Raw genomic sequence first — 13,701 nt, 5'->3', positions numbered from 1 at the left:
GGTAACCTTCACTCAGGAGACATTCCATGGTGGCAGATTTAGGGATTCTGTTCAGGTTCCTGGCTCCCAGTATTCATAACTTTAAAATCCTGCCCTAAAACAGTGATGAGCAAGTGTGTGCTCAGTTAGCACTGTCCCACAGAGAAGGCACTGGTCTCAGAGAGCCCTTGTGTACCCTCTCCCAAAAACTGCTGGAACTATTTTGCACATCAGACACTGCCTACATAGACAATCAGCCCTTTCTCCTGATCTGCAAAGTCAGTATTCTTTGTGTGCATGTTTACTAAGAAATCAATCGCAAAGACCATTACAGTGCCATAGCATGAACTCTCCTTTTGGAATGAACCCCTTAAACAAGACACCTCCCCTAACCTCTTAGTCAAGTTCAGCTCTGTCACACTATGACAAAAAATAACTCACACATCCATGCTAGATGCAAAAGAGGGAAAAGAGGAAATTTTATTTCTGACCTCAGAATATATAGAATTCCAAAAGTGACAGTGTATTGGAAGATGCAATTGCCTCCTCTCCAACCACACTGGTCCCTCAGTTCTCTCCTCCCACAAAGACGAATGCAAAACAATCATTATTTATATGACAGTGGGTGAGAAACTCCAGCAGAAATATGTAAACATCAGAAGGCATAGAAAACTTTTAGAAGAACTTTAAAACTTTCAAAAGAACAGGGCGACACAATGCAACAGCCGATGTGACAAATTATACCAGTTTGGTCTGCTCTGGCAGCTCATCGCTGAGGGAAAAGAGTCAATTGGCTTCCCTATGTCTGACTAAAAGCTTGATCTGAGCCTGTGAAAAATCACAGAATCATAGAAAATGCTGGGTTGGAAGAGATCAATCATGATCATTGAGTCCAGTTCCTGGCCCTGCACTGGACACCCCAAGAATCTCACCATGTGCCTGAGACCATTGTCCAAAAGCTACTTGAACTCAGGATTGGTGCTTCAACCATTTCCCTGGGGAGCCTGTTCCAGTGTCCAGTCACCCTCTGGATGAAAAGCTTTTACCTGGTATCCAACCTAAACCTCCCCTGACTCAGCTTTGTGTAATTTCCTTGAGTCCTGGCACTGGTCATGACAGTGAAGAGATCTGTGTTTGCCCCTCTGCTTCCCCTCAGCTTCATGAAGATGTTGAAGACCACAGTGAGGTCTCCCCTCAGTCTGCCTCTTTCCAGGCTGAGCAAACCAAGTGACCTCCTCATAAGGCTTCCCCTCCAGACCCTTCACCATCCTGTTGGCCCTCCTTTGGACACTCTCTAATAGCATAATGGGTTTTTTATGCTGTTGTTCTGAAAACTGGCCCCAGCACTTGAGGTGAGGCCACCCCAGGTGCAGAGGAGAGTGGGACAGCACCCTCCCTTGGTCTGGCTGGTGATGCTGTGCCTGATGTGTCATCTAGGACATGGCTGGTTCTCCTGGCTGCCTGGGCACATAAAAATGAAAGCTGCCTTCTCCTTCTTTACCTCAGTTTGCAATGTAGTAACTTCTCAGTGTTTCTCCCAAGTTACTCAAATGGAAATGGAGTAATGGACCACATCCCTATGGCATGTGGCTCCCTACACTTGTCTCTGCATACCAGAAAGCTGGACACATAGCCCAGGTAAGTGCCACAATGGTTTTCAAGACTCCTGGTATGAATTCCTAGAGAGCAAAGAGTGTATGTATGAGTTCATGTATGGAGCTGCAGGCGATTACATCCCAGCTGTTTACAGCCTCCTAAGTGCATCTGTAGTCATTAATTCCAGAGAAATCTTTCCGTAGTTTCAAGTACTCAATCTAATATTCAGTGAATCTAGTAAATAACTGGGGTTTTTTTCTTATGCCAAACTCTGATAACAATTTATTTCATTCAATAACACATCAGCGAAGTCGCTTGCATATGACATTTCATACATAATTCTGGATTCTTTCAATTTATAAACCTACTTCTCATGAAACATGCTTTTTATCAAGGTAACCTTTTAGATAATCTTCTCTCAGGGAAGCATTAGCATCAGCTTTAATAAGTATGTTGCTCAAATGCTTGGTGTTGAATCTGCTGTGCTAGCCTGGTGCCTTGGTCCCCACTGTGCCTTTGTGCTTCATGCCAGTGTTGAAAAGGAGGAACAGGCTCTTTACCATCAGAGCATTTACAGAAGGCAAGTGTTGGGGTAGAAATCCTTGTGGCAGCTAATGCAAGTGTTAGTTTGGACCCCTAGAGCAGGCAGGTACTGCTGCAAACATACAAATAACAAGAATTTGTTGCCTGGCTTTAGACAGTAAGAATTTTCCTACTTTATTGTCTGACTGATTTCTTACCATGACATTAAGTTTGTCACCCTGACTGTGACCAAGTAACAATAGTTTCATTACTTCCCTAACAGATGCCCCTGTTCTAGTCTCGCTTTCATGCTTTTTGTGTCACAGAAGATTCTACAACTGGTAGTGGGCTTAACAATTCTCTCACAAATTTATGTATAAGTGGTTTCAGTTATCACTTTTATGTTATTACCTAACAGTGTTAGCTATAAACAAACAGGAAAAAAAGAAAAATCCTTTGTTAATTTTGGTTAAATTTTTGCTGTGTGCTTTGCAAAAAAAATAATTCATTACAGGTGTTTGTATGGGCAGCAAGAAAAAATAGCAAATGAATCTGCAGTGGCCTGGTCTGGCCTTTTCTGAGTCAAAAGGCACAAGCTGAGCATGAACCTGGAACCCGTTTTATACACATCATATTTTTATCACTTTCACTTACTCAAACCAGCTCTCCTTTATGTCAGATGCACAGATACAATGCCAGTGAAATCACTGCATAAACACCAGGCTGGATCATGTATCTTGCTATGCTCTTACTACAAATGCTTTGGAAGGGCTCTGAAATAGCTGCATTAGTGCTTCTGGGGCCATGGCTTATAGAGCTGGACACAGATCATGGGAGGGTGGCTTATGAAGTCCTCCTAAGCTGGTCTGTAATGCACACATGCTTTCATGTCTTGTCTCTCCTTAAGCCTCCTTGCAAGGGTTATAATCAGATACAGAACTAAATCTGTCCATCTGTCTGTCTATCTATCTATCTATCTATCTATCTATCTATCTATCTATCTATCTATCTATCTATCTATCTCTCCTCAGGAGTGGGAGGTCAGTTATGCCTCCACACAGAAAGACCTTAAGTTCTAGAAATTGAAAGAATAAAAAGCTTTGTCCTCTGGACATTGAGCCACTCATTCACAGATTTAGCTATAGTTAAGTGTGTGACAAGAAGTGGTATAAGGCTGAAACTCACTTTCTTTTCACAGCTCATCCCCTAGATTCAAGCTGCTAACTCTCTTTCTCCAAATGCTTATACAAGCTGCCCCCCATGCTGGCACTCTGCCTATGCACAGCAGTCTCCCACAGGAAGGGATGGGTCCTGGTTTTCTCTTTTGACCCATACCATCCACCTACTTGTTGTTTTATCTCTGTACCATCTGGAGAGCATAAAATAAATGTCAATTCTTTTCAAAACCATGGGAGGTATCATTTTCTCTCGTTGACATACAGTTCAAAACACAGCAGACATCCAACCTTCAACACTGCCTTTTTTAAGGTGTGCCTGGGTATGATCCAGCTCCCTCTCCATCCTCCACAAGTGAGGCCATTTGTCCTGTCCCAGTAGCCTTAGGTCTGGGAAATTCACTCTTTGTTCCTCTGTGGCATCTTTTTGTTACGTCAATTGATCTCAATACCTGAAGAGTTGGTGGCAGCCCTGTATAGATGGGCTTTTTGTGGATCTGTGCCTTAATGCTTTATTCCTTCTTCAGATACTACTGGGGACCAGCTGAGGCTGCAGCTCAGCAGGAATTCCTCCTACCAACACAGTCACAACGGCATGTGCCAGAGGAGAAGACAGCACTCATGTACAAAAACACATTTGGAGTACAAGGCTGTAGAAATAACAGTTGTAACCTGAGGAACACTTGATTTCTTCCTGGAAAGAGTGATAAGTAAGAAGTGATTGATCCATTTAAAAAAAAAGTGATTGATCCATATTAAATAAACACCGAAAGACAAAATACAACAAAAGAAGACGGAATAAAAAGAAAACCTCAAAAACAAACCAAGAAGGAAATCCTTTAAACAATCTCAAACAGAATAAATATACTGAAATGCAGAAAATAAAATAATTTGATGCATGTAGCAGAAATGTGTTGGCTTTGTTTGTGAAGAGGACAGAAGTCATAATGTACTAAAACTGGTTAGCACTTGTCAGTAGAAAGAACTACATTTCCACTTCATTTTCAGCTGAAGCTGTCACTTCCATAGTAGTGGCATCTGTGGAATCCAAGGATATATGGTGTGATAAGAGGTCCTGATTTTTGGAGGCAGTCAATGCCTTAACTCTTGAGAGCCTGAAGCACTGTTCTACTTTTGGCCACTAACTGCCAAAGTAGAGAAAAACAGTAGAGACAGAACACTTGGTGCTTTCAAGATGTTTTTATATTTGATTTATTTTTTCCTAATTGATGCAGCTGTATGCCAGGAACAATTTGTCACTGAGACTGTGGTAACTTAGAATAGAAGGGAAAGATAGTGCAAAGTGAAAGAGGAGCCACAGCATTTGGAAAGATAGCATCCAGCCAGCAATGGAGTTCATGGCTAAATGCTGAATATGTCTTGACTCATGAGGATTTGCTGGAACATAAAGAGTTCAGAGAAGTAGCTCTGCAGTTTTCCTCAGTCTTAAAAGACTTAGCGGTTTTAGGAGTTTGTTAGACTGGAGATTTCAACAGGAACATGGGATTTCAGTTCTGAGTTTTCTAAGTCAAGCTGCCTTTATGTTATTGATAATTGCCTGAGCAATTTTTTTGTAACTCTATCTTCAAAACATTTAAATATTCCTAAATATTTTTCTGCTGTCTTTTCCTCTTTGATATCGCAAATATGTACAATTCTATGATTCTCTCCTACTGGATTTCTTTGTGTCAACAATGCACTGTATATAGCTTGTTTGGCTTGGAGATGCTTAAAGAGAAAGGATGAAGAAGGTAGAAAGTGTCATATTATTTATGTTACTAGAACAGCTTCTACCTTTGTAAAGGCTGCATCTTCACCTTGGTTAGACTAAATGCATGTTGAAACTAGATGTGTCTCATAATTCGTTTTCTCTTGGAAGCTGATTGCAAACAGAGGCATTGCTAATACTGTGTTTACCTTTTGAGTAGCATCTCTTTATTTCTCTGTTTGTTTTTTTTATCCCACCCTATGTATTTTGTGGTTTTGGGTTTTTTTTGTTTGTTTTGTTTTGTTGGTTTTTGTTGTGTTTTTTGTTTTTTTTGTTTTTACATTACACTTTCAGCATCAGTATAGGTCTCTTTCAGGCACCTGCTTGTATTCTCCAATGGCATCCTTTACAGTTAGGATGACGTACACAAACCAGCTCATTATTGCCTGGTTGAAAATCTTTTGCAAAATATCTTGCAGCAATTCTCAGTGAAGAGTATGTTGGAAGGCACCACTTATGCATGCCTAAATAAAAAGCTAAAATGTCTTTTATCTGCTGGGGTCCTGCATCTTATATTTATTTTAAATTCCTTAATATGGTTGCTGTTACAAAAATGCCAACATGATGTTAACAGTAGCAATAACAATAATATTTGAAGAACCAACAAGGAACACAGGTTCTGTTAGTGATGAGTTCTGCTAGTGACAAGTTCTGCTAATAGAAACTGCTACCTGCATTTGTGTGCAAATTCCATGTTGGCTGAACTACTCTTTTCTGTCTTGGTCTGTATTGAATGCACAGAATTAAGAGAATAGAATAAATGGAATTAATAGAGCAAATTGAATTAATACTTACTCTAAGTATAAAATTGACTTAAAATCCTATAATCAAATTAGAACCACTACTTTCTCAAGTTTCTCTCTAAAAATCCTTTGCCTTCTTTAAATATTTCAAAGAAAGGAAATGTTAGTGAAAACTTGGCACCATTTCAAACACAGAGCTTTTATTTGGTCACCTGGTAGGGCATGTTTTATAATTCACTAATGGCACAGCTCTTCACAGAAAGCAATGAAAAAAGAAACCATCCCTTATGGGTTTGTGAGTTGGTGCAGGCAGTACAGCCACCTGCTGGGTAACCCACCGAGGTGCTGCTGGCTGCACAGCTCACAAAGCAGCATCACCAATGTTAGTGGCCAAAAGGAGCTGGCAGAGAAGGAGATGGGAATTGCTGCCAGCTCATGTCCTTCTCTTCACTTTGTTCAGGACCAGTTGCGATCCATCAGTCTTTTTTTGGAGTAGGGTCTTACAAGGACCTTGCTCCTGACTATGTTTTGCTTCCCCTGTGGTGTCAGATGCTGACCTGCCTGATGAATGAGTTCATTTAATAATGATTCTTTCTTCTGTACCATACTGCTCCTTGAGGCGCTCAGATGATACCAATATGTGCATTTTAAATTAGATATTTTTATGTATTATTTCAAGTCATAATAAGGAATGAGATGCTGTCTCCTTAAATCACAATCCTGAGTAATTACAGATAGGATAAACACTGGAGCCCAGAAATCAAACCCAAATTATTAAATTGCTGTAGCAGAAAACAGTTCCCTAAGATTCTGCAGCGAGGTGCTCTGCCTAAGCAGGGATAGAGCAGCTTGAACTTTTCACATTTACAACTTACCAGTGATGGATTGAGCAAGGAGGGTCTGCTGATCACTGATAAGGTTGAGCAAAGGGTCTGCTGTTTTTAGAGGATACGAAAGCCAGGTGCTTCCTGACTGAGGCTGGGAGCAGCAAGGCTGTGCAGGCCCTGATACGGAAGTGAGAGGCAGAAGTGTCAAGCAGAAGAAACCAAAGAACTCATAGCACCTTTCCAGCAACAAAGCATATTTTTCTGAGTAAACCTGACCACACATAATCTAATAATGCATATGACTGACAGTCAAACACTTTATTCTATAAGAGACTAGTCCCACATTTTCATAGCGAGGACATCAAGCATACTTCCCTGGAGGTATGCTAAACTTTCCTGAAGGTTACTCCTCAAGGCTGAGCTAGGCACTGACATAACTGTTATTTTTCTTTTATATTTATAATGAAATATCTTTCAGGACATCATTCATTAGAGCTAAAGTCTGTTGGCTAAAGCTGCATTCACAGTCAGGTTTAACAAAAAGAAAAAAAAAAGATTAGGCATGCAGGCAAGTGTTTCTGGAATAGTTCTGGTTGCTCTTCAATGCTTCCAGTGCTTCCAGTGCTTCCAATTTCAATGCTTAGGGAACATGTTCTTTTCTTTCAAAAAAATATGTGTCTTTCACATATCAGCTCTGTTTGCCATCTCACTCTATCTATTGATTTTTGCAAACTTCTCCAAATATTTTAAGACTAGAATTCAAGCAGTGACATGAACCAAAATTTGGACTTCTATGCCAACAGTGAAAAGTGAAAGCTTAAGTTTAGTTATAATAGGACATAATACCAACCACCAGATCTGTGGTTCCGTACAACTGAAACCATAGGACTTTGTTTCATTGATGATCATTACCTTCTCTTACTCATGCTGGGTGTCTAGTTTCTAAAAAAAAACCCCAGTTCTAGAAGAATATTTTAGGAGACCAAATATGCTGCAGATTGTGGTGTATATTCTCTGAACCCCTAATGGGAGGGGAGTCTATATGCCAAGTCTTTTGACCAAACAGGCACCAAAGCACTCCAGAGGGTGTCAGATTCATTACTTACATTTACTTTTGTCTTTAGACTTTAGAATATGCTCCACAGCAACCTCCTTTGATTATCAACTACAAATTCTGTTCTTGTCTTGATGACAAAGATCTCTAACTTCTTGGTTCTTTTCTAGTAGTATCCTCATTTGGCAAACTTGTAGAAGAAAGTTAGGAAAAAGTCACAAAGAAGTTGCACTGTGACTCACTCAATAGAAGCAAGATGTCTGATCCTAGTAATACGTTCTGACAAAGTAAAATTTATTTTAATAACAAAATTTTTCAGGATGGATAGGAACAAAGTTTTGCGCCTTGTCTAGAACTCAGGCAACAGAGAAAATGCAACATACTGAAAAGCAGGAGTTGTCAAGTTCAAAACCAAGCCTTAATTTTATGCCTCAGTTTTTATATTTGAAATTTACTGGGTATGCATTTTAGCAAGAATTATTGCATTTAGATAATAGCTATTAGCAATGAGATCTCTAACTGAGGTGCAACTCAGAGGTCAGAAATCAAATGTGTGGCATGCATGTAGGATGGCTAAGCATCTAAACAGATTGCATCTGTAATTTTGTGTCTGCAATTCAAAACAAGGAGCTTTCCATCCTCATTTCAATATTTGGTTCATAACATTCATTTAATAGAACTTCTCTTTTGAGCTGCACATAATGATTCCAAAATACTAAGGCTGGACTTTCATGACCAGTTGATGACACCAGAATAGTACATCAAAGAAAGTGTCTTGTAGATGACTGGTCAATAAATCTGCTTGACAATTTAATTGGTATAATTGATAAAATCCATATAACTACTAGGGAGGAAATTAAATTACTTTATACAAATCAGATTGGGATTTAGATTAAAATTTTCTGGGTCAATTCGCTCTCTGCAAATTATGTTATGGAAGACCCCCTGTTTTGAAACACACTTATTAAGCTTTCTTCTAAAAAGTGTCTTAATTCATATAGAATGGCATAGCCTAATATATCTGTACACAATGTATCCATTTTTCCCATGTAGTCTTCAATTCTCCACATGGAGAAAACATGCACACACAAAATATACCACAATAATCCCAGACTGTATTGTTCTTTTATTCTTGTGTGCAAAGATAGTGCCTTAGGAGGCACAACAGGTTGTTGCAATGCTTAGACCTCACTGGTGTTTTTTATAAAGGTCTTTTACTGCTGCAGTGGTGAGATTGAGGGCTTCTCCAAGTTCTCAGCTAAAGGGGAAGACAGCTGGAATTGCTTAATGGAGATCCACAGCTTGCATTATATTGTGGTAGAAAGACTAAATAATTACAATACCTTCTTTTGCCCTTAAAACCCATGAAAGGAAATGCATTTAGTTTTTTGCTTTTCAAGCTTGATGGAGAGCAAAGGAAGAGCTTTTTCTTTCTGTTAAGTAGTAGAAAAATGACAGGATTTTTTCCAATCCTGTTGTTTCTGTGATGATGCATCTGGACCTTCTCAGTTTCTGACAGAGAGGCACAATTGCTTCTGCCAAGCCTCAGAAATCTCTACCTATTTCAGATACAGAAGAGTTTAATCAAGAGTTTAATCGTGATCTTGACATGCAGCCTTGGGAGTGCTCGTACACACATTTATAGGAAAGCAGAGACACACAGGAAAATGGGGCTCAGATGGGAGGGATAGACAAAGCCTGGGGGGAGCTCCAGTCCCACAGGCTGCTCCCAGGAGATGGGACTGCAGCCTCTGAGGGGAGAAGATGCTTTTCATGGGAACATAACATCTACCAGTGGTCAAGGAAAAGAAATGGTCATAAACCTGCTACTTGTGTTTACATGACTGCATACCAGCTGTACAGTAATATTGTAATAAAAGCTGTTGGGGCAATCATTGTTATGCTGCTGCTGTTTAGCAGCTTGCTTCCAATATTGCATTACAAAAATTACATATTTCATGTAATCAGGTCTGTCTCTTACTTAATCATCCCACTGTGTGTATAAATCTTTAAAGTGGACAGGTCTATAAATCACATGCATTTTTCATTTACCGTTTATTCTAAGCCAGGCAGTTTCTTATTTAAATTGCCGTATGAATAAATCTAATAATCCTTATTCACTTACATCATCTCAAACTTTAAATCTAGTTCTGACTGAGGTCATAAGTGAAATCAGTATTAAGGGCAAAACTAGCAGCTGTAACAACTGTAATAGCTCACCAAATTATGTTAACAGGCTGAAATAACATTAAAAATGAGGAAAAATTGAATTATATTATTAAAGCATGGTATGCTGAATCAGGAAAACATTTAGCCCAACCAGAGACCCTGAATGTGCATGTACTGGGTTTATCATCACACTAGTCCATATGCCCTGTACAAATGAGGAGTAAAGACACTCACCCTAACATATCTATTTATAAACAGTATTTGTAAATGGTATTATGCAGATTTCTGTAATGCAATAAAAAAATTCTAAACTACTGTCCTCACAACTACAGCCAGAAATGAACTTCTTGTCTTAGAATGGGCAGTTTTGCTGGTCTTGTATTGTGTGATTCTGAATCTTTAAATCAGCAACACAGAAGATCTTATGGAGGATAAGATGGATGGATCTTCTCTCTTCCTGAAAAACCCAACAAATCCCATTTTCCTGTCAAACAAAATGGAAGGAGTGACTCAAGCATCCCATCTGTCTGAGAAACAACTTGCAATTCCTATGAAAATTCACACGCAAAAGGAAAAGGAGGAGTTCCTTGGTGGTAAGGGAAGCATATGTCACAGAAGAGGGTTGGGAAATCTTCAGCTTCACTCCCAAGGTCGTTGGATTTCAGAGGCTTTGCTTTGTAGCTGTCGCCTTTACATGAAACTTCCTGCAGCAGCTGCTCCAAGGAAGTTTCACTCTCGAGCCTTGAGAGAAGAAAGACATTGTTCACATTTTCACTGCTATTTTTAATAGTAAGTGGACTTGTTAATTGTGTGGAATTTATATTTAGTGTTTGGATTGCTGCAGCCTATAAAGATCACTCGTTACATCTACTTGTTCCCAGCACTGATGAAAAGAGTGTGAGGATCAGGGTGGGATCATTCCTGTGCTGAGCTCTTCCAGCTTCTGGCAATACACAGGGCAGGGTCCTCCTAAGGCACAGGTTGCCTTTGGAACATAACATTTCTCAGCTGTCCCTGGCCCTATTTAAATTCATCCAATTGTCTTTTGAAATCGTTTGCACTTTAGGTTTCCACAATAACTTCACATGGAGGCTTCTACAATATCCTCATATGCTGCTTGCGGTAACCTGTTATCTGGTCATTTTATTAATTGTGCATATGATCTGTCTTATGAGAAACAGTAACAAAGCAAAACAAACCTTCTTTGTTGTAGGAATGTTACAGACTTTTCTCAGTCAAAACCTTCAGCTGAGCTAGTCCATACTTCTGATCCACCTTCTTGCCTGTTTCCACACCTTTATTGGTGTATTAAGCAGTGGCATAAAGATTCTCTGTTTCCCATTTGATTTCCAAGACATCAGAGCATTTCATGCACTAATGCAGTGGTTAGGAGACCCCTGGGCTTAGCAGGTTCTGGGACAAGGAGACAAGAAGCAAATCCCCAGCTCCCCAGCCTCTCCTGCACCAGCCACATCAGCACTGCTGAGCCTGAGCATCCTGAGGCAACCATTCCTTCGATTCCTTCAATTCTGTGCACTTTGTCAGGATAAAGCCAGATTGCCTTTATGAATCCTTTTTATATTATCACAGATCTAGAAACAGACTAATTGGCACAAGTAGCCAAAAATTACTGCAGATTTTTAAAATCATCCTAATTCAGAAAATTCAGCAAGCAAACACACAGACACAGACACAGACACATAAGGTAATGCATTGGAAAACACTCCAAGCTCATTTATTTTGCCAGCTATAATTATTTATTGTTTATAAAACCAAGTAGAACAATAAAATTTTATAGTTGACATGCAGTAATTGCCAGGGCACTATGGAGGCTGGGTGCTCCCGGGGTCCAGCAGCATGGAAGCATCCTTGGGGCAGCAAACCAGGATCTCACAGGTAGGACCTGTCTCACCACCCTGGCTTGGGAGCAGAAAAGCCCTGGGCAGCCCCAGCTCTTGGCATAAGCATCCCCTGAGGACAGCTGGCAGACTCCAGGGCCATGGCAGAGTTCAGCAGTGGCACAGCAATGTGGGGAATCCTGAAATGTGGAGAACTCAAACCATGTTCAAACCAAAAGGACACTTCTGTGCTGACCACTGTGAGTTGTGATACATTGTAATATATTTTGTAAAAGAATTAATTTTTAGCAATATGGGCCATTACACTATTAACTAATGTAATATTTTTACTGGGAGACAAGTCACCTCCCAATTTTTAGTGACAGTGATTGGAGTTATGATAATTGGAGAATAGATTGGTGAGATCTGGTATTTACCAACAACGTGGCACCTTCTAGTAGGCAGAAAAGAGCAACTTTTCTGTTAGGCAAATAAAGATATTTGCTAAGCCTATACTTTAATTCAGCTTTAAATAGTTAATTTTTTTTTTAGCCATATCATTGTAAGTATATTCTCATACATTTTGAATATTTGTCTTCAAATCAGCAATGAAGGACTTGCAAATATTCCATACTAAGTCACTGTGGAGAATGCCAGGTCCTTGTAGATTTTAAGTGTACCTGACAAGCAGAGACACATCTGTGTGTACCAACAAGATACACTGAACATCTGCTGCTCTCTAGCAAAAGGGACAGTGCTGGCTTCAACCTCGAAGGAAATCATATTAGGTCTTTGTGCCTTCATTTCCTCTTCTGTGACTTTAACATTTTCTGTGACTTTGCTACTGCTAACAGCTGTCATGAATAAATAAGGCATATTTGAGTTGCTAGTTTTCACTGCCAGAGATCTCCAAGTGATTAAATAGAAAATGTCTTTGTGGGTCTCTCATGTCACCTGCATATTGTTTCAGTACATTCTATACTTACACATTGAAAGATGCTACTCTAGGGATGTCAGATCTCATTTCTCTCAGCAGACAAAATTTAAATAAAAATATATCACATTGCCCCTGTTCTGGGCTGGTCCTGCCTGCCTTTTAAGGAAATGTACTGGGTTTGGCTGGGATGGAGTTAATTTTCTCCATAGTACCTAGTATGGGGCTGGGGTTAAACCATGACAGAATGGAGGGAACTTTTGTGGACAAATATTTTTAGTTTCAGTAATAACTTCTTTTTAATGATGAAGTCAGAGAAAAAATGGTGGTTTTGGGGGGCAGGCATGGGGGAAGTTGCAGCAGGGATAGGAAATTCCTGTTTTGCATTTAGATATCCTGGTAAGGATCGGTGGTGGCAGCTCCTTGAGCAGAGTGCTTTAACCTCTCCTTTTCGTCCAGCTGCCAGAGGGGAAAAAGCAAATCAGAGACTGCTGGGAATTGCAGTCCTAGATTCTGCCAGCCTTTAGCACAGGAATCTGGCAAAAGTCCCTGCTGGAAAGAGCACAGTGTTTATACAGAACCTTCTCTGCACATGAGAGGAAATCCAAAATGCAAACCCATGTCCCAAAATGCTGAGGAGCTTCCTCTCTTCTTCTCAAGCACATTCTAAACCCTAGAGTTGCTATTGTCCCCAAGCCCCAGGGATGAAACTCTCTTTTTTCATTCCTTTCTTGCTCACTTAAACCATAATCTTTGGAGTAAGGTCTGTTCCAGGTTAGGAGTGTTGCCTATTCTCCCCTCCTGCAAGGAATCCTGCTGAACATGAGGATGTCACTCCTTAAGTCACTTCTCAGAGCTATGTCATGCACTGCCACCCATTTGACACTCTGAGCTTGATATCTTCTCCATAGATTATATACTTATAATTAATGCTTTTTAGGGAAACAGTAAGGATTGCATTTTTCTTTTTATTTTGCTTCGCCTCCCCTCCCCCCCGGCTTTTAATAAAAGCACAGTGAAGGTGTTTATCTTTTGCTTAAGAGAACAAAACATTCCCTCTGAACAGTCATGAATTTTGGGCCTTTTTCCTCGTAAG

The sequence above is a fragment of the Lonchura striata genome, chromosome 2, assembly GCF_050655825.1.
Source record: "Lonchura striata isolate lonStrDom1 chromosome 2, ASM5065582v1, whole genome shotgun sequence".
NCBI lineage: Eukaryota > Metazoa > Chordata > Aves > Passeriformes > Estrildidae > Lonchura > Lonchura striata.
Note: the sequence above shows the minus strand (reverse complement) of the source record.